Source organism: Cupressus sempervirens, chromosome 8 (assembly GCF_028749045.1).
Source record: "Cupressus sempervirens isolate cs-2001-9-10 chromosome 8, ASM2874904v1, whole genome shotgun sequence".
Lineage (NCBI taxonomy): Eukaryota > Viridiplantae > Streptophyta > Pinopsida > Cupressales > Cupressaceae > Cupressus > Cupressus sempervirens.
The window spans coordinates 205,032,551-205,055,518 of record NC_143125.1 but is presented as its reverse complement, the minus strand read 5'-3'; the positions used below and the strand labels follow the sequence as shown (position 1 = coordinate 205,055,518).

Sequence of the window (22,968 nt, the reverse complement as noted above, 5' to 3'; positions counted from 1 at the left end):
CCTTAAAATAGTAGGGGCACTCTACATGCATGCATGAGTAGGAGTGTTGTTGGCTAGGCCCCCTACCTACCTAGAAGATGCATGGCCTGATTAGAAGTTCTTTGGTGGGTATATGAGATGTCTAGGAAGCAACTCTATGTAAGAGGCATCACTTGCAGCAACATCATCATTGTCCAAAAAGATTTTTTCCTGTGAAACATTTATTTTAGGCACAAAATGGTGATTGTTTCATGGTATAAGATCATTTATCAGCATACTGACTATTTTTCATTAACGATCGATGCCCACTATGCAAAGCCTATCAACTAAATTAAAATTGACAAACCCCATATATTTTAAGAAGCACAATTTGTATATTCGAGAGTTTAGAAACTACACAATATCAATCCTTATCATTGCTTTGATCACAGCTTGCATTTGTATTTTATTCATCTTCCTTGAATGAAACTTTGTGAGATAAAATGACATAGGCTGAAGAAAAGAAAACATTCTAGAACAATAAGATTTCTTCTAGTTAAATGTGCATTATTTTTAATCAATTCGAGTTGCACCACTTGCAATTTTGTTGAATGCACAATGAATTCATATAAGTAATTTAAAAAAAGAATATTAGTTAAATATGAATTATGAGAAGTAAGAACCCCTATCTAACATAGAACTGATACAGTACATAAAATTACAAGTACTTTTCTTTGTGGTTGGTGGTATACTATACGAATAAACATGATTCTCAAGCAATTTGTGGAGCTCTAGTACTCTTCCCAAGCTCCAACCCACCAAATAAGTACAAAGTCCACTTATTTTCCTATTGGTCAGATCGAAGTCTTACCACTTCTCCTTAATGTGTACTTACCTTCAACAAAAAAATCACTTTTTATATTTACCTCAGAGAGGACAAGTAATTGAAGGTAGACCTTATATAAGATCTAAATGTCCAACATCTTTAAGCCTCATAATTTAAGATAAATTGGATTTCAGGAAATGGGCAAACTAAAAGAGGCATTAAATTAACTCAGGGAGAATTAGCTAAATCCGCGAGGTGTTTTAAACTTCCGTTGTAAAGGGAGAATAACCCCTACAAGGATAAGGGAACTCCTATTGTTTTCATGGATTCTAAGGGACCAAGGCAGTACAAGTTAATATTTTTGTACCTTGGTCATTAGTTTTTACCTTTGTAGGTGATAGTTGGCCTCTCAAGGCTCACACTTCATTGGCCTAGTTTTGTATTTGGGATGTAAAAAACTTGTGCTTCTATACCTGGAATATTATAGGACATATATGATGGATATGAGCCACCTGCATTCTCCACTGTTTAAGAACTTATTCATGGGCTTTGACACAGTTCATTCGAAGAAGCAACTTTGTTAATGTCTAACATGGGTCTCTTTCTCTATGTATCAGATACTCCTAGCACATCCTCTACATTGTGTGAAATGACATTAACATATTTTCAGAACATGAAATCCAAGAAAAGTTAACTCAATGGTTGGAATGGATTAATATATAACTTATATACCTAAACATTTGCGTTGAGCATTGGCCTCGATATTCATTCTTCATGAGTCAACATCTAAATCTCTAGAGACACCATTGATGCAAGTGGAAGTTGAATGAGTTGAAGGAACATCACATTCCAAAAAGAAGGGCTTCAAGGGTCCCAAATTTTGAAGAAAATCCAATGGCGGGTACTTTGATATGTCCTCCGGATTCTCAATTGTAGTAGAATAAATAACCAGCTTTAAACATCACACACTAAGGAAGAAATTAAGCCTAGAAAAGTAAGTCAAACTTTGACTATTTAACACTTTTGCACTAGGAATCAAGCCTTAGTGTGTGATGCTTAAGCCGTTCGAAAGTGAATCCATGCAAAAAAGGAAAAACTATTGATTAACAGAAATATTCATGAAGAAAATAAATTTTTAACGAAAACCAATCTCTCCTTCCAAGAGAGTTTTTTCAGGACCAAAGATGGTAGCACTCCAACAAACAGATTCTCATTAGCGTGAGGACTTGCAGTACAATGTTATATGAAAAAATAGAGAAAATACAAAATGACTCACAAACAAACATAGACTACCAGTATGCATCAAACAAGAAACGATATGTCGATCAAGGATACCCAATGCATTACTTAAATGAAACCCCAAAGCGAAAAAACAGAAAGGAATTGAGCATCAAAATAGGACATAATCTAATAAATCTAAAGTAGAAACCTATTATAGTGGTGACACAAGCATAATGAAGCTACTGAGAGATGACCCACTGTGGTGGAGCCACCACCACATATGTGTATCAGCCCCTCATTACTCCCTCTGCACAGGGCATATTCTCTTCCACCTGTCGCTACAGCTTTCCTCTCTCTCGAGTGCCACCCAGAAAACGACCATGCCCTCCGCAGCAAAAAATCATTACAAATTACCCGGCTGAGTTCATAACACAGTGTCATGGAAATATTAAATTTCTTGTAAAGAAGCAACTAGGTCTATGGCAAGGTGTTATTTTACCTGTCATGACTGAATAAATCTCTACTCATTCTAGAAAAATCTGGCAAGCACCTATGTGGATAATATGTCAGTGGTGTCTGGCAGTACTTTCGACAGTACTTTTTGGGCCTATAATCCAGCCTTCCGGCTTAATCGGACAGTTGTCATGGCTACTTAGGAGTGATTCTCTTTTTAAGGTTCCAACACTCTTTACCTTGCTTATGAAACCTAATGATTGGAAGTGACAAGTTATCGAGTTTAAAAAAATTGATTTGGAGCATAACATCAAGTGTTCTTTCATATTTTTCAGTATCTTTCTTGACAGTTTAATATTTTGAGAACTATCGAGTGAACCATTTCAACATATTGTTATTCAATCTTAGACATAGAACTCCCCTTCATCTCAAAAGAGTTATAAAAAGTATTTTGAAGATTAATTGCCACAATCTCTCCACATAAGTACAAACTTGTAGATCTAATAAGAAAAGAACATTAGAGTAACACAGCTTAAATACTTTGATTTGTAGGAAAATTATTCTTATTGAAGTTAGCTCAAATAAACCAAGTGTCTATCATAACCTGCTTTTGATATCAATCATAGGTATGTTATTGAATTAGTTTACGTAAAAGGCCATTAAATCCTATTCAAAACGTTCAGAAAGAAAGGAAAGTAAATGTTAATATCCCAACAAAAACCAACCATCCATGTAATAATTACTTACTAAATCTGAACTGAAAACAATTGGAAGATTCTTCAGAGTACTAATTTGATTCTAAAATCATTACTAGGTGATATTACAATCTAAAACACAAGTAGATATTACTAGGTGATAAGTTGTCTTTGGAAAAATATCTTGGGTCTATTCAGAGGGTCATAAAACAAAAACACACAGATCTTGAATATCAGAGCTTGTAACAATTGTTTCATTTTAGCAGTAATCAATATATTAAATGGACAAGTGATATTTAACACTATACAAAATAGACAATTACCAAAATAATGACAATTAGAAATTGAATTTGGACTTCATTCTATGTCAAATACCTTTAGTATATAAACCTTGTTAAAGTGGTGATTATTTGAAATCTTTTAGCCCTATATTTATAGGCAAAAATTCAACACATGACAAGATTTATGCATAATTTTTTAGAAAATATTGAAATAATAAAATAAATAAAACAATTTTTTATTTTATGTTTATTTTCGAAGTTTTACATGTCTTATATAATTTAATTTAATTTAAATATTTTTATTTAATAAAATAGATAATTTCTATTGATTATTATAATTATTAAAAAATTTAATAAATAGTTTTATTGTCAAAAGTTGAAATAAAAAAATATTTTTCAATAATATAAAATATTTTTATTTCGTATAAATTTATTTTAATTTTCATATTTTTATTTAATAAATTTGATACTTTATTTTGATAATTTTACACACACACACACACACACACACACACACACACACACACACACACAACTTTTTATTCAATTATTCATATAACAAGCAATGTTAAATTAATTACATAAAAAGTTTAAAATATTATTATAATTTGTTTTTAACATGTGAGATATTATTATTGCATTTGATTTTTTCTATTTTATTTATTTTCTTTTAATTTTTTTTTTTTGCAATTCTAATATTTTACATATTATGCTTTATTTGATTGATAAACATTTTTTTTATCCTTAAAACTTGGGTTTTAAGTTTTATATAGATAATTTCATCTATCCTCTATTATTTTATAAAATATTATTTTAAGTTTTACTTTTAAAGTGATTAGTAAAAAATATTAAGGTAAAAATAACACACCAATTCTTTTAGTAAAATTTTAATTGAAGGTTTTTGATTAATTAAATACAAAAATTTGTTTTATATAGTAATAAAAATATTAAATTTTTAGTAATTTAATTGTTGGTAAAAAAAAATAATAGTCTTAACTTTAGTATCTAAATTTGTTTAAATCAATGAAATATATGATAATTATTTTTTTATAAGAAGAAAAATTTAGATAATTTTTTAAATTTAATTCTTAATGTAAAAATTAATCTTATATATATATATATATATATATATATATATATATATATTGAAATAATCATAAATAGTCAAAGCTTAGATTAATTATTATTATTTGTTATAATTAATTATTATTATATGTTAAGTGAAGGTAGATTCAAACCCAAGACCTCTCACATGAGAGGCTCGCAAGTTACCATTGCACTGTAGGCTTTTGCCTAATTTTCTTTTTCTTTTGTTGATAAAAGAACAATTAAATTAAAGAAGAAATAAACTTAGGCAAGAGCCTACAATGCATCGGTAAATTGCGAACCTCTTATCGAAGAGGTCTTGGGTTCAAATCTACTCGAAATTAACACGTAAAAATAATTAATGTAACAATAATAATAAAATCAATAATAAATATTCTAGGTTTTGGCTAATTACCTATCAACAAAAAAAACTTGTTATATTATAATCTATTGAAAAAATATACATTATCTTTTTAACTTTAAAATATGATTTTTATATTTTGTACAATTAATTTTAATTTTTTTTTTTATATTTATTGTTATTAAGTATTAACCATGAGTAGATTCAAACCCAAGACCTCATTTAATCCATCATGATATTATTTTATATAATGTTGGTGTTCATTTAAATTTTAAAACTAATTAATAAAAAAGATAATTAATAATAATTATTTTACTCATTGAAAATTAGATACAAAGATTTTTTTCAAATATAATTAAAAATATATAATGTAACTTAAAATGACAAAATAGTTTTATGGGTTCTAAATGTTGTTTTGTGACTTTTAAAGTAGTTTCACAGGCATGAGACAAACTCTCCATGCAAAAGGTACAAGGTCAATCCCACATTAAAAGCCTATCAACTAAAAATATTAGAATGCATCAAATCACACTTACTCATGCCATGCTTTTCATCACCAAGGACAACTCAAGCAAACAACTAGGTAATTTCAATGACTCAAACATGTGATTGCTCTTATAAAATTAAATTTACATAAAACAACTAAGTTGTAAGGTATAAACCATGTGTTTCAAAACTATGTGTACAAAACCATGAGTACTAGTTTATCAAAATTAAATATTTCTACATATCTAATTCACACATAAAATAACTAGACAATATTACATACAAACTTACAAAATGTGTTAAATACATCTCTTCAAGATCTGAAAATGCACCACAGAAAAAAATTATTTTATCTAATTTTGATAACCTATTGACCATCTCCATCTTAGCTTTTATTTTAAGTTATCTAATTCAGAATTATTAAAAAATATACATGCATACTGTAGATATATATATATTCATAGCAGATACTATTTATAAAACTAGAATAACTTAAAGAAAGATTTCCGTAGCATATATATATATATATATATATATATATATATATATATATATAGTAAGTAAGTGGGTTTTATAGTCCACGACACTATGCCATAGTTTTTGGGTTTACATATGGTGACAGTGATATGGGACTACCTCGTATTTTTTTTCGAGAGGCGCTTGGCGCTACAAACAAGGCGTACATACCCTACCCCCAGTGGGATTTGAACTTGTGACCTCTCTTTCAAGAGTATATGTTGACCTATGTGCACAACATGTCCTTTTACACTGAGAATGGTAGTTGTGCGGTAATCATAGAAAATGTGGGGAATATGCCTCCCAGGTGATATAGTATTATTGGAATCGAAATATTATTGTATGGATTTGGTCTGGAGTGATAAGTACATTGTTAGAGATTCTTCTCGTTCTAATTTTCTTTTATGGCTGCTAGACTGATTCACAAGATCAATAGCCGACACAACAAAGATAAAATGATAATGTAGGTAATTCGAGCAGAATATGCTTATGCTTTACACACTTAGAAAGAATGGGCTTCCTTCAGGAAAAAGAACTTTCCAGAAGGCCCACCAGGGGGGAAGAGAGCTACCATTACACAACTTTGGGCTCCTTGAGAGGGAGTTAAGCTTCCCAAATGCTCAGTAAAGTCAGTTTGAACAGACCCTGGATATACACTATTCACATATATTCTTCTCTCTGATAATCCCTGAGCAAGCAGGCGAGAATAAGCATTCAAAGCAATCTTTGACGCACAATAGTGGGGTGTGAAACAAGGCCACCCTTTTCCTTCCAAATTACCACATTTCATATCTTGCAGAAACATTTCAAACATCTTGTCAATTAACCCCTCTGTTACTTTTGAGAGGTTTGAAAGCTCTTGTTGAAGAGAGTTGTTCTTGAGCATCTGTAAAATCTCAAAGGAGTCAGTTGAAGAAGAAGAATTCGTGAGAAGAATGAATAGATGTGGCATGATTGTTATGGGAATAAAATGTTATGTACCTTTAGCAGTCCGGCCTCTGAGGATACGTTCACAATTCGACCTTCTGGTCTGATCAGGGGCAATAAATGTTCTGTGATTCCTTTTGCTCAATAGAAGTTTATTTCTATGCATTTCTTGGACATCTCGTAATTTGACTTGAATGCTTGGGAAAATTCTTGATCGCTCTGTGAACAAAGACAATACAAAAGCATGTTCAGAATGAAATCTAATGTGATGAACAAACCAAGAATTCTTGTTGGTTGCATTGCAGTTCATGCGGATGGACGTTATAGTTCAATTGCTATGGAGGTTATAGTTCAATTGCTTTTTGTATCTTGTATTAAGAAGTCAAACTTTTTATACAACAGCAACCCTGATAATTCCAACACTTAAGACAGTACAGACTATGAATTCAAAAAAATTAAAATATGAAATAAAGCACAACTCATGCAGACGTAGATTATATAATTCTAAGTTTAAGAAACTAAGATATCAGATAAAGAATAGCTCATGCAGATGGAAGTTATAGTAGTTCATATTAGCATTGCGCTTTGATAGAATTCCTGTGAAGGTGGAGGCAACAAATGGAGAGATGAACTTATAATACTACATATTAGAGTTGAAGAAAACAATATATTTGATGGAGGGTGCGTCATGTGGAAGGACATTATAGTAGTCCATATTAGAACTTTGCGGACATAAATCATTGTACTCAACATTACAAAAGATTTCGAAAAAAACTACATAGTGCAATTTTGCTTCGCCTTATCCCCTTGAATATAGATTTCGGAGAAAACAGAAGTTAAACATTACCATTAAATCATGTTATACTTGTGAAACACTTGCAGCTTGAAGTGCAGCTTTCTTATCAATAGTGGTACCAAAGATGCCAGCGTTGTTCATCTTGTTGGTGTTTTAAAAGGACTAAAACTAATAAGCAACAAAATGCTCAATACCAAGATGATAATACTCATACAATCTAAAGGTCAGCCAATTCTTGTTAACAATTGCATGTGTGAAGCATTTGGACCCAACTTCAACAAAACCAAAGGTGGTTTTCTACTCTTTTGGCTATGCAAAACCAAGGTGGGTATACCCAGGGATGATTCAAGATTGGAAAAACTATATGAGGATTATTTTTAGTTTCATTCTGATTCTCATCTCAAAATCCTCAAACACATACATAATTCTTAATAACTTGATAAACACATCCCATATAACAAATATGGCCAAAATTTCTTCTATAGATCTGCAGATGTTCTTAACAATAGTGGCTAACTGAAGCTAAAACATTCCATGCATACAAGTACTGGCCAGCTTTGAAGATCTGTAGGAAACAAAAGTAAAATTGACTTAATTCTGCAATTTTGACAACCATTTGTGAGATACTACTCCTTCAGCTGAATCAATTTGATTAGTGCCTAATCCATTGGGGTTCAGAGTTTGTAGAAAATTCTTAGATCTAACTTGTTGTCTTACAACAAATTCTATCAGCAATTCTTATCAGAATTTATCATTCAAAACCCTTTCCATTACTAAAGAAACCTTATCACATTCACCAAAGCTTTTATTTAATCTATTGAATTAACATCAATGATAAATAGATATGCAACCTGACTAGATTGCATTCAATTGCACAAGCCTTTAATTACACAATATCAAGATAACCAAGTAATTAGAAGGAGACAAGATTCATAAAAAATTGATATGGGGACAGTTCACAATTTGTATTCATTTTCTTTGAAAATTGTATATCATTTACAATAGACTTAGAATGACCTTTAGAAAGAAACACAGCTCATTCTATATTCATGTATTCTCAGAGAATTGATAGAGAAAATACATCATAAATTTGCTTTCAAAAATTTGGACCAAAGATAGACTAAGCATATCACTTAGAAACAATAGAATTCAGACCATTCTTTAGCCTTGGAATCTCACTTAAATAGTGTGAGATGCAACAAGCTTCAGGCTAAAAGACAGTTATAGGTGTCTTCTAAAAGATACTGACATATATCTGTCATAAAAGACAAAAGCAAATAACAGAAAGGCTATTACATCGAACATTCCTTGGTGGGTCCCTTTCTATTATGCTTCTAAATTGTTGAGACAAGAAAATATGATCTGATTCTTCATTTTATGCTCGCATTATCCACTTGGGCCAATGACATGATTGCTTTTAACCCGCGTGTTCTGACTATTGTGTTTATTTCTGACATCTTTCTGGCCCAGATCATAAATAGCTCTAGCTAAGCACATTTGGTAGATCCTATGGGGTGACTCCTACACTCTTCATAGTTTGGTCCCACTGTGACATGCATTGCAAAGGTGCATTCTGGCTTTTCTTATCTAACTAGTAGCTTCATAATGAAGGATTGCGCTAACTGTAGATCTTCGAAAGATCTACGGTTGATAAGACTTCATTTCCATCTAGTAGTAAAAATCCTCCAGTGGCACATCTGGAAGTACATGTCATCAATCGTTTACAGTGTAGCATACTGCATTGCAAATACTTGACCCCACCTTGCCACATGTCAAAAATCCGCTTGCCTGCATTACTTATTTCTTGTGTAGTTTCAAAATGCGAGCATGCGCTGACCTTTGATCTTTGATAGATCAATGGTTATATAAACTTCGCCATTTGAGTAGCATATTGGCTAATAGTGACGAATGATGTTTCTCCACCTATTCCAACTCATCTGACACACACCACGGAGGACATCTCACCATTATTCGTTTAACAGTGGGCCCATCTCATCAGACTGTGCCACTTGTCCAACTTTTGCTTCCTCACATTATTTATCTGTCAAGCATATTCTTCTTGTAGGGAAGCGCTAGCCCTTGATTGAGATGAAATCAATGGCTGACGCTTCTTGGTGATAAACTACATATCTCTGTAGGCGAATCCACCAATGACATCGTGGAAAAATCAAGACGTGCACAAAAGTACTGACAAAACTGCAAAAGTTTCTGACAATTTATGATTGACCATAGTTTAGGAATGTAAAGGCTATGTGTCACCAAGTCGCATGCCCGCATTACTTAAAAGCCTTGCATCTTGAAATTGTGGGTGTGTGATACTAGTTGATCTGAACAGGATCAACAATTAAAAAGACTTTGCATCATCAGAGGTAATTGCTAACAAAATGATTAATCAATTTGTATGCTAAGCTCTGTCATGTAAGATTAAACAAAAATATAATGACCTCATGCTTATGCAAGCCCTCCCTTGGGGAAAATGTCATTGAAAACATTTTTCTGAAAACAATTTTGAGGGTATTCTAAAGCTAGGGAAATCTGATGATTTTGAAAAAACACAAGGAATAAAATCCTAATTTTTAAAATTTCAAGAATTAAATATTTTTTCACAAGATTTTCCCTTAACCTCTACATAGTGAAAAATTAGGCCAACAATGGCTCTGTCCGACGATGATAGACTACCTGAGTCCATGCAAGAATTCAGAATCTATGGGAGAGCAGACCAGATACTTGGTGTAAAGTGACAACTTCTTCAAAGAGCACAGAGCAACACACAGAAAGAAAAAAAAACAGATTGCACAGGGATCTTTACAAGGATTTACAAAATATACAGAATGTACAAAACACTAGGAAACCCTAACACTACTGTTCATGGAGAAAATAAGTATCTTTCAAGAAAAATACCTCTTCAAGAACTATCCATGAACTGGAAGTTCAAGAATATTGTCCAATAAATCTTTGAGTATATAAGAATCCTCACCCCAAGTAGTTTCAATCAAATAAGGGCCTAACCAGATAGGATCAAATTTTTCATGTTCCCCTTTTTCTTCAATTCTGGGATTCCACATTAAGACTAGATATCCATCTTCAAACTTTCTACTTACCATTCTTTTATCATAGAGTATCTTAACTTGCAATTGAAACTTTTGGTTCTTAAGAGATGCTTCTCTTTTGGTTTCTGTTAGTCCTACCAATTAATCCATCCTTTCTTGCATTTCATCTGTAGTATCTTCATCATACAACTAAATGTAATTATAGAGTCCCATCAAGTTGTTTTGAGGCATTCTGGCTTGAATTCCATATACCATATCAAATGGAGCTACACCAATGGCTTTTCTCACAGTTACCCTATCAGCCCATACTGTTAATTGCAACTTGGAATCCCATGCCTTTTTGTTATCATCCAAAGTTCTCTTAATAACCTTCAACAAGCTCTTATTTTTGGATTCAGCTTGTCCATTCCCTTGTGGATGATAAGGAGAAGATGATGACCTTGTTATTCCATATTTATCACAAAATTTAATAAATTCCTCAGACCTAAAGCACATAGCATTGTCTGTTACAATTTTTTGAGGACAACCAAATCTAAAGATAATATTATTCAGTAGGAAATTATTGATAACTCTACTTGTTGCATTTCTTATGGGGATAGCCTCTACCCACTTTGTAAAGTAATCAGTAGCCACTAGAATCCAAGAGTAGCCAGTGCTAGACTTGGAGAAAATTTCTTCTATGAAATCTAGACCCCATTGTTGAAAGGGTGCTTGAACCTCTACTGGCTTCAATGGAGTATTACCTGAGAACTTCAGTTTTCTAGCAAATCTTTGACAAGGGTCACATTTTCTAATCATAATCTGAGCATCCTTGAAAAGGAAAGGCCACCAAAATCCAACCCTCATTACTTTATGTGAAGTAGTTTTGGCCATATAGTGTCCCTCACACACTCCAGTATGCATTTCCTTCAAGACTTCTTTTGCCTTTTCTTAATCAATACATTTCAACAATACTCCATCAACATTTCTCCACCATAGATTGCCTTGGACAATTATATACCTGATGGCTTGCAATTTGGTAGTTCTCCTTTCATTTTCAGGAAAGTAAGGGCAAGCTTCCATGTGTTGCAAGTAATATATAACATTGGTGTACCAATCACAATGATCCATGTCACATAAGTCAAATCTGAGGTTACCAACCTCCATATTTATCTGATTTGCATCCAAATTAGATTCAGCTGTGAGTTTAGAAAAACCTTGACCTCTTACCAACTTAGTTATCTGTATGTCAATATTGAATTCTTGGATCTTGTTGATCCATCTACACCTTCTGCCTGATACTTCCTGCTGAGAAAATATGTATTTCACTGTAGCACTAGGTACAAAGGCAATGATAGTAGCACCTATTAGGCAACATCTAAAAGCTTTTATATCCTTTACTAAAGCATATGCCTACTTTTCATTTATCTCATATTTTAATTCAGCAGGCTGCAGTGACTTACTAAAAAAGGCAATGGGCTGCTCATATCCTTCTTGATTTTTCTGCAATAAAACTGCAGCTACAGTGTGAAAAGATGCAAAAAATAAATATGCAAAGGCTTTGTGTAATCTAGAGTTCTCAGTACTGGAGCTCTTTTTATTGCAGTTTTAATATCTTGGAATGCTTGTGAAGATTCAACATTCCAATCTATAGTGGCTCCCTTCTTGAGCATCTTTGAGATAGGTCTACTGATATCAGCAAAATTAGTAACAAATCTCCCAAGTAAATTGACTTGACCAAAGAAGGATTGAATTCCTTTTATATTTTTTGGCTTGGGGACTTTATCAATAGCTGCTACTCTTTCAGGGTCTATTTTCACCCCATCCTTAGACACTATATGTCCTATTAATTTTCCTTTTGTCACCCCAAATGTGCATTTCTTTGGGTTCAAGGATACTCCATATTCTAGAGCTTTGATAAAGATTTTCTCCAAGTGTTTGCAGTGCTCCTCAGCCTTCTTAGAATATGCTATAAGATCATCCTAGTATACAACCATAAATTTGTCAATATAATCATGAAATACCACATCCATGGCTCTTTGGAAAGTAGCTCCTACATTAATCAGGCCAAATGGCATCCTTACATATATATATGTTCCCCATGGGGTTGTGAAGGTTGTCTTGAATTGTTCACTTTCCTTTACTAGAACTTGATTATATCCAGAGAAACCATCCATCATTGACATTAACTCAGAACCAGTCACTTGCTACAACATGGCTTCCATATTGGGCAATCCATACTTGTCTTTTAAAGACGCAATGTTTAAGTTCCTAAAATTGACACACAATCTTATATCTCCATTCTTCTTTTTGACAGGTACCAAATTTGAAACCCAAGTGGAATGCCTAATTGGTTTAATTATTCCCCCATCCCTTAGTTTCATCAACTCTTCTTGCATTTTGGGAGCTAGGGTAGGGTTTACTGGTCTTTTTTTCTGTCTGAAAGGTTTTACATTATCTTTTAAGGGTATGCCATGCTGGAATAGATCTTCCCTATAAGCCTTAAGGTCATCATCTGACCATGCAAAAACATGTCTATACTTTCTAAGCAAGTCAATCAATGTTTGTTTGATTTTAATAGGCAGATTTTGGCCAATATAAACCCTTTTGGGGGCTTCATCAATACCTAGGTTTATCTCTTCTAATTCTTGAGGTTTAAGATCCTTAACTCTTGGTTTTACTCTATCCTAGTTATCAAAAATGTTTTCCAAGACCACTAGCTCCTTAAGCACTTTATTGGTTTTCAATTGCATGATCTCTTGGCCAAAAATGGTTTCCTTACCATCTATAGTTTCAATCAGTTCATTGCAATCCATTTCCTGACCATGGTACTTATCTTCATTTAACAAAAAAATTGTAATGTCTTTGTCATCTTCAAAGACTTGCCAATTTTCAATGTTATTAGGTATGGAAGGCCTATTTTGTACCTCAATTTGAGATATTCCTGCAAATGATATTTCCTTAGGCTTGATTGCTACATTTGGTAACAAATCAGCCATCTTATTTTGAGTCCTATCTCTCCATGAGATACCAAATGCATCAAAAGATTCTATCTGATCCCAAACTGCATTTCTATAATGCTTTAGTCTCCTATTCTTGGATGCATAAGTTTCTTTTATCTGGGAGATAACTAACTCAAAATCCTCTATAACATGTAACTTTTTAATCCCATGATGTGTGGATACTTTCAATCCTAGCAACAATGCCTCATATTCTGCAATATTATTTGTGCAAGAAAACTTCGGTGTGAATGAATATCTGAAGGTATTATTCTTAGGGGAGACAAAAACTACACCTGCCCCTGCACCCTCTTTAGAACTAGTCCCATCAAAGAAAATTGTCCATAATTTTGGTGAGTTCGTACAACATTCAACTTCATGTTCAATTATAGCAGGTAAATTCTCAACTTCTTGAATAATCAATTTAGCTCTGAAAGCATTGACCCCAGTATGTAAGAAACAAGTTGCATCTTTGTCAATTTCTTCCCCTAAAATGTGATTAACCGTTGGTTCTCTATTTACCCTGACAACTTTATCCCCAATGTGGAAAGTAGCATAGGTTAAGTAACTCTGTAGGTTTCCTCCCATGACAACACTCCATTGTTTGGAGAGTAACATTCCATAGTGTGGAGGTATATCCACCACCAAGACAGACATGGTTAACTCTACGTCAGGATATGGAGCTAGTTTGAATGGTAAAGAATTTATGGTACCTATGACTGGGACTTCCCTACCATCCATTCCTCTACATCTGCCCTGCTTGGTATCCACTTTTAGTCCTAAGGCTTCCATTACTTTGAAAGGCATTATGGTGTTGGAAGCTCCTAAGTCTATCATACAGTTTTTGAGGGTCTTCCCTTTTATGATTAGACTAAGGAAAAAAGGGTCAATATCTTCTATAAATGCCACTGAGGAATCATCTAAAAACATTTGAAGAATCTGGGATATGGTACCACTATCCTCTATTACTAATGGGGTTTGTTGGGAAATAGTTTGATCTACAATAGTATTATTGTTTCCTATTCCACCCAACCATGATAAATCCTTGTTCTTATGCTCTTCAATTCTAAGAAGTTCAAACAAGGGCACTTTTACAGTAATTTGGGACAACATAGATATCATATCAATAGGTTCAACAATAGTGGGTTTTACAAGAGTACCTGGACTTGGAGTCTTATGAGTAGCAGGCACCACTATTTGCTTCATAGTATCAGGTTCTGATTTCTTTGGTTGCATAGCTACTTTTGCTGTTTCATTTGTCTAAAACTAAACCTTCCTTTTTGGTTCCCATTTCTTACCCTTATTGTCCTTGATCTTAGGCACATCTACATTGAATTTCTTGTTTTGATCATTCATCTTATGAGAGATATCTTTGATGAATACACTGGATGGTTTTCCTACATCATTATTTACTATTCTACTTCTCAAATTGTAGTTACTTGGGACTTGTGAAATCATTTCTGCTGTAATTCTATCAATCTCCTCTTTGGAGGAAATTCTTAAGCTTGTGAGACCTACATCAGAAGATGTAATGCATACCTTATCTGTATCATACCCTTCATCATCTAAAAGCACTTACTGATAATGTAAATGATAAGAAATTCTCTAATTGGTAATGTCATTTTTAGGCTCTTCTAAATCAGAATCTATCAAATCATCACACATACTTACCATATTGCAACTTATATCATCATGGCTTTTCTCTTCACTTTCTTCGTCAGGTTGCACACCTTAACTTTGGGAAAATGACTGAGCAACAACACAATAATTAGTAGAATGAGGTGACTGACATATAAATCACAATGGTACATCATCATTCATATTTACAGTGTTCCTTTGCAGGGGATCTAGAGTACCCTTATCCTTCACATTTTGGGTATGATTGGGAACTGGCTTACTATCTTTCCACTGAGTGGTGTAAGGGTAATTTTGCATTCTAGGCTACCTATTGAAATTTTTGTTATTCACATGGGTTCTCTCAACGATATTTGGCTTATTAAAATTAGTGGGATTCATCTTTTTGAGAAATTCCAAAAATTGGCCTATAGTGAGTTCTTATGGCTTCTTTCCTATATGGGTTTTATCAGCTTCCCTTTTATTATTGTTCTTAGGATTGAAAAGCTTTGGATCATCCCTCCTACCAAGTTTTCCAGATGCCTTCCTATTATTCTCTATATTTACTCCAATTTTATAAGCATCCCTTAAAGTCTTAGGATCCTTATCCCTCAATTGATAAGCCATTTAACTATCAAAAGCATTGAAATATGTTGTGAGACAGACATCTTCATTCAACCTCATAACTTGAAATAGTCTATACATACCTTTTTGGAATCTTACATTGAAATCGAATGTGGACTCATTTGGATTCTTCTTGATGTTGTTGATTTCATTCAACATGAATCCTGCATTAGTGTTGTCTCCATATTGCTCTTTGAACAATTTCTCCAAATCATTCCATGAGGTAATACTGTCATCAGGAAACCTCCTAAACCAATCCCTTGCATTCTCAGTTAGTGAATGCAAAAACAACTTCATTACCATATCTTCATGTTCAACTTCATAATCATTCAACATATCAATGAAAATTCTCAAACGTTCTTCACTAGTAACAACATTATTCCTAGAGAACTTGACCACTTTATCTCTTAAATCAAAGAATATGGGATGTGGGGCACCAGGAATACTAGCAAATGATATTTGTCTATACTTTTCCAGGTATATAGGTTTCTTTTGGAAACTAGGAACATTTGAGGTACTAGCTTTATTAGCTTGACTCAAAGGAGCAGCTTGGGATTGTTGAGGTGGGACAAATGGGACTTGGGTGCCAATAGTGGAAGATGAGGTAGGAGCAGATTGAGGTACTCCCTAAGTTGAGATTATTGGACCACTAGCTGGTGTAGGAATTGTAGGTGGGATAGACAAATTGGGCCATGAAGCCAATGCAGAATTAGATTTTATGAATTGGATTTTTCTCCTAGTTTCAGCAGCTTGAGCTTCATTTTCAACCTTCTCAAGCTCTTTTGCAAGATCTTCCTTCTCTTTTCTAGCCTTCTCCAGATCTAAATCTAATTTTTACATGGATGGTTGTATGGGTTTGCTTGGTAGAGCTTGAGGTTCATTTATTTTGATTCCTATAGCTTTGCCTTTCCCTTTATCTGGAGCTTTTGTGGTGGGCTCTACAGGGTCCACTTGTATAGACTTATAGCCTTGGACTTGAGCAATGACTGGTTCTTGCTTTTGATTCAGGCATTTTTCTTTTTCCTAAATTTTAGCTTTGAAATTGTCTACATCTCCAAATACATTAGTATGGAGAGTTGTAGTATTTTCTTCTAACTTTTTATTTTGCTCCTTCAAAGAAGCCATCCTTCTTAGCAAAGCATCCCTTTCTATTATGGCATCCAAGGTGGCTTGCTCCTTCTCTTTTTCAAGACGGATGCATTTAGCTTCTTCCTCAAGAATCCATTTCTTCAAAAATCCTATCTCAGAGTGCACTTCTTTAGGATCTACAGAAGTAGCTTCTGAATCAGTAGGATTGTCCAGATTTATAAGGTTGGGCTCCACATATGGGGCTTCCCTAGGATTAAAAGGATTATCAAATGAACTCCTAAATCCGAGCCTATAGTTCATATCTACTACAGGATCTAGCCTTGATGAAGCAATTCCTATCGTGGACACATCTTTGTCCTGAAATACTCTCTCATCTAGTAATGGGGTACTGAGTGTAGACACCTAAATTTGATTACACTATTTTAGTAATCCTATTTAGTTATCTAAAAAGGCACTATTTATTAAATTTCTATTTAATTAATCCTTTGTCATCCCCTAGTTGATTAATTTAATTAATCATCTATAGTCCTAATTGATAAATCAAATAATCTATTATTTATCAATTAAATCCTATTCTTCTATCTAATTCCAAAAATCCCCATTTATTAAATAAATCTATTTGATAAATGAAATCCTCAAATTCAAAAACCCCTAACCTATTTCTAATCCTCCATTTAGCCTAATCCACCCCATCCACCCATACTAACCAAGCTTAGCCACTAACTCACCCACCCTCATTAATGCCATCCACTTGCACATCCCTAATCTAATCCTAAACCCAAGCCTAATCCACCCCCTAATGTTGTCACATTCCTTAAACAAGTTTAAGACTTTCCTAATCCAAACCAAAGTCTCCCCTCAAAAAAACCCAACCACTAAGTCATGAGTGCTCTTACAAAACATAAAGACTCTTACAAGCCCACTCATAACTCTTACATCCATCTTACACACTCTTCCCTCTTCCACACTCATTCCTCTTACATCCTTCTTACATACTCAACCCCACTCATCATGACTTTAACCAACCCTTAACCCTACCCTCTTACACTCCTCCTCCTTGTGACAAGTGTCACCTTCCCATTGGTGCTAAACAAGCACAATCCATGTGCTCCCCTTTGAGTGCATCTTAGCCCTCCTTAAGCCTTCATCCATCCTTGCATCTAAGCCCTCCATCCCTCTACCCCTTAGCCTATAAATTGAATCCCATCCCAAGCCATTTCATCAACAATCTTTGAGCTAAAGTTACCATGCTATTTTGAGAACCAAAGCCATCAACCATACCCTTATAATGCCAAATTGAGAGCTCACAAAGCTACCAATTTTCCATTACCCATCTCCATTGAAGCAGCTTTTGAGCATCTTGAGCATACATCCATAGAAAAAGGACACATCTACAGAATCAAGAAAGCATGGAGTGTTTTCTCTTGTGAGGTTTTGCACTTCTTATTTTCTTTCTTAGTCTAAGCATATATGTGAATTTAGTTTTTGGTTTGTGAATGTTTACTTCATTTTTTAATGTTCTTTGCATACTGATTCTGGTTCTACACTGAGAATGCCTCCTAAGAGTCTTGTAGTTTCAGATTCAGAACTAAGTGAAGAAGATTCTCTTCCTAATACTGGTTGATACTGAGAATTGACAGATGCATTTCCTTTGGGTTTCTAGGTGGGATTTGGATTTGTCATTTGCTTATTTTGGTTCTTCCTGCCACCTTGGGGTAGATCAATATACATTGATAGATCAGGATTGGCTCTCATGTAAGCTCTTGTGTTCTTTCTCTTGTCAGCCATTTTCACCTTTTCTTAAAATAAGCACTAGCTTCAAAACCTTGACTGAGTCACCACCCTATTCATGGGAAAATATACAATGACACTTAATGCTGACTCAAAGAAAACAACACACAAGTATGAGCAAAAATATCTGGCACAGATAGATCAATCACTGATGTTGTAAGACTGTAACTCTTGCTTGTTAGATAAGACACTTGGATAAGCTAGATAAGTTAGTGTGTAGCTACGGTACTTGGGCTTTATTTTCTTTAAATTCTCAAAATTTGTCACTAAAATATTCTCTTATAATCCTGGGCACAACTTGGATAAGATGACACACACATACTCAGCAGGACCAAAGAAACTATAGTACTCTTCACAAATGTGTTGGACAACTCCCCAACAGAGTCGCAATTTTTTTGGTGTTTTAAAAGAACTAAAACTACTAATCAAAAAAATGCTTAATACCAAGATGATAATACTCATACAATCTAAAGGTCAGCCAATTCTTGTTAACAATTGCATGTGTGAAGCATTTGGACCCAACTTCAACAAAACCAAAGGTGGTTTTCTACTCTTTTGGCTCTGCAAAACCAGGGTGGGTATACCTAGGGATGATTCAAGACTGGAAAAGCTATATGAGAATTATTTTTAGTTTCATTTTGATTCTCATCTCAAAATCCTCAAACACATACATAATTCTTAATAACTTGATAAACACATCCCATATAATAGATATGGCCAAAAAAATTTCTATAGATCTGCGGATGTTCTTAACAATAGTGGCTAACTGAAGCTAAAACATTCCATGTAGACAAGTACTGACCAGCTTTGAAGATCTACAGGAAACAAAAGTAAAATTGATTTAATTCTGCATTTTTGACAACCATTTGTGAGATACTTCTCCTTAAGCTGAATCAATTTGATCAGTGCCTAATCGATTGGGGTTCAGAGTCTATAGAAAATTCTTAGATCTAACTTGTTGCCTTACAAAAAATTCTATTAGCAACTCTTATAAGAATTTATCATTCAAAACCCTTTCCAATACTAAAGAAACCTTATCACATTTACCAAAGCTTTTATTTAATCCATTGAATTAATAGCAGTGATAAAGAAATATACAACCTGACTAGATTGCATTCAATTGCACAAGCTTTTACTTACACAATATCAAGATAACCAAGTAATTAGAAGGAGACAAGATTCATAAAAAACTGATATGGGGACAGTTCACAATTTGTATTCATTTTCTTTGAAAATTGTATATCATTTACAATAGACTCAGAATGACCTTTAGAAAGAAACATGACTCATTCTATATTCATGTATTCTCAGAGAATTGACAGAGAAAATACATCATAAATTTACTTTCAAAAATTTGGACCAAAGACAGACTAAGCATATCACTTAGAAACAATAGAATTCAGACCATTCTTTAGCCTTGGAATCTCACTTAAATAGTGTGAGATGCAACAAGCTTCAGGCTAAAAGAAAGTGACAGGTGTCTTCTAAAAGATACTGACATATATCTGTCATAAAACACAAAAGAAAATAATAGAAAGGCTATTACATCGAACATCCCTTGGTGGGTCCCTTTCTGTTATGCTTCTAAATTGTTGAGACACGAAAATATGATTTGATTCTTCATTTTATGCTTGCATTATCCACTTGGGCCAATGACATGATTGCTTTTAACCTGTGTGTTCTAACTATTGTGTTTATTTCTGACATCTTTCTAGCCTAGATCATAAATAGCTCCAGCTAAGCACATTTGGCAGATCCTATGGCATGACTCCTGCATTCTTCATAGTCTGGTCGCACTGTGACACATGTCGCAAAGAGGCATTCCCACTTTTCTTATCTAACTAGCAGCTTCATAATGCGGGATTGCACTAACCGTAGATCTTCAAAAGATCTATGGTTGATAAGACTTCATTTCCATCCGGCAGTCAAAATCCTCTAGTGGCACATCTGGCAGTACATGTCATCAATCGTTTACAGTGTGGCATACTGCATTGCAAATACCTGACCCCAGTTTGCCACATGTCAAAAAATCTGCTTGCCCGCATTACTTAGTTCTTGTGTAGTTTCAAATTGTGGGCATGTGCTGGCCTTTGATCTCTAATAGATCAACGATTATATAACCTTCGCCATTTGAGTAGCATATTGGCTAATAGTGATGAATGATGTTCCTCCACCTATTCCAACTCATTTGACACACACCACGGAGGACATCTCACCATTATTCTTTTAACAATGGGCCCATCTCGTCAGACCATGCCACTTGTCCAACTTTTGCTTCCCCGCATTATTTATCTATTGAGCATATTGTTCTTGCGGGGAAGCACTAGCCCTTGATTGAGATGAAATCAATAGCTGACACTTCTTGGTGATAAACTACATATCTCTGCAGTCAAATCCACCAATGACATTGCGGGAAAATCAGGACGTGCGCAAAAGTACTGACAAACCTGCAAAAGTTCCTAACAATTTATGATTCACCAGAATTTAGGAATGTAAAAGCTACATGTCACCAAGTCGCATGCCTGCTTTACTTAAAGGCCTTGCATCTTGACATTGCGGGTATGCGATACTCGTTGATCTGAACAGGATCAATGATTAAAAAGACTTTGCATCATCAGAGATAATTGCTAACGGAATGATTAATCAATTTGTATGCTAAGCGCAGTCACATAAGATTAAACAAAAATATAATGACCTCATGCTTATGCAAGCCCTCCCTTGGGGAAAATGTCATTGAAAACATTTTTCTAAAAACAATTTTGAGGGTATTCTAAAGCTTGGACAATCTGATGATTTTGAAAAAACACAAGGAATAAAACCCTAATTTTCAAAATTTCAAGATTTAAATGATTTTTCACAAGATTTTCTCTTAACCTATGCATAGTGAAAAATCAGGCCAACACACCTACAATAATCCATCCACCATAGCCAAAGCATTTGAGAAGGCCAACCAAAATTTATATATTCCTAAGTGAAGTCGGCATATTGTATGCTGAAAAGTAGAAACACAAGTTTGGTGTAATTTTATGCTCTAGATGACTAAATAGCAAAGAATATGACATTTGTTTAAGGTAGAATAATACCAAGATGTCCAGACCACCATAATTATCCTTGAGCCACATTTAAAATTCTGCAACCTCTGTATGTCAAGCTCATGGAATACAACAATGTTTAGACCGTCATCATGAAGGGTTTTGGTAGGTCTCAATTTTCTACTGAGATCTCTTGAACTGAGAACAACAGTCAAACCATTTTCTACCAACTGACGTACAATTTCATAACCTATCGCTTTGTTTGCCTCCGTGACCACAGCCACAGTATCTTTATTCCACCATCTGCATTCACATTTTTCGTCCCAAATAATTCTTCCAGGTTCCCAAAGCCAAATGTTTTTAGAACATAATGGAATGTGACTATTTTTTCAATATCATTTTGTAGCATGTAAAAATGTTCTTATAATGAAATATTATTTTCCATATCATTTTTCTAGCATCTTAAAAAGTTTGCAGAATATAATAGATCATTCGTATTACTTTTCATTTCATTATTTTTAAAGCCAAATGTTTGTAGAACATAATGGAATGTGACTATTTTTTCAATATCATTTTGTAGCATGTAAAAATGTTCTTATAATGAAATATTATTTTCCATATCATTCTTCTAGCATCTTAAAAAAGTTTGCAGAATATAATAGATCATTCGTATTACTTTTCATTTCATTATTTTTAACACCTCTGAATGTTAGGAAAGATACTGAAACACGAGTTTCCTATCTATATCAGTTTTCTAAACACAGCAATTCTTTTCCCGAACAGTTTTCTATAACTCCTATAACGTTTTGAGAACACAATGAAACATAATTACTCTTTCAATGACATTTCTGTAACACCCCACAAATAAATTAGGAGACATATTGAAATTTCAATATTGTATTCCATACTTGATCTTATCACCGCCGTTTTCAAAATCCATAAGCTTTAAAGTGATAAAACACAGCAAAAGGAAACACGCTTCTCAAAATTCTTTTTGGGTGGATTACAGGTATCCAAAATGATGGGTATTTAAAGAAAACCTGTGATGCCCTGCAGGCCATGAACATAATCAAAGGGGCCATCAAAAGGAATTTAAGTTTAGTATATAATATTCATGTCTGCACTTAAATAATAAGCAATTAACATTAGTTGGTTGTTTGACAATGTGACAAATGTGACAACGA

The 22,968-nt window shown here is 33.9% G+C and overlaps 1 pseudogene; it reads right to left on the bottom strand.

Moving 5' to 3' along the window:
• Window positions 1-6,385: 6,385 nt before the first annotated feature.
• LOC149542230 (short-chain dehydrogenase/reductase 2-like) lies at window positions 6,386-22,724 on the bottom strand (annotated as a pseudogene).
• Window positions 22,725-22,968: the final 244 nt, after the last annotated feature.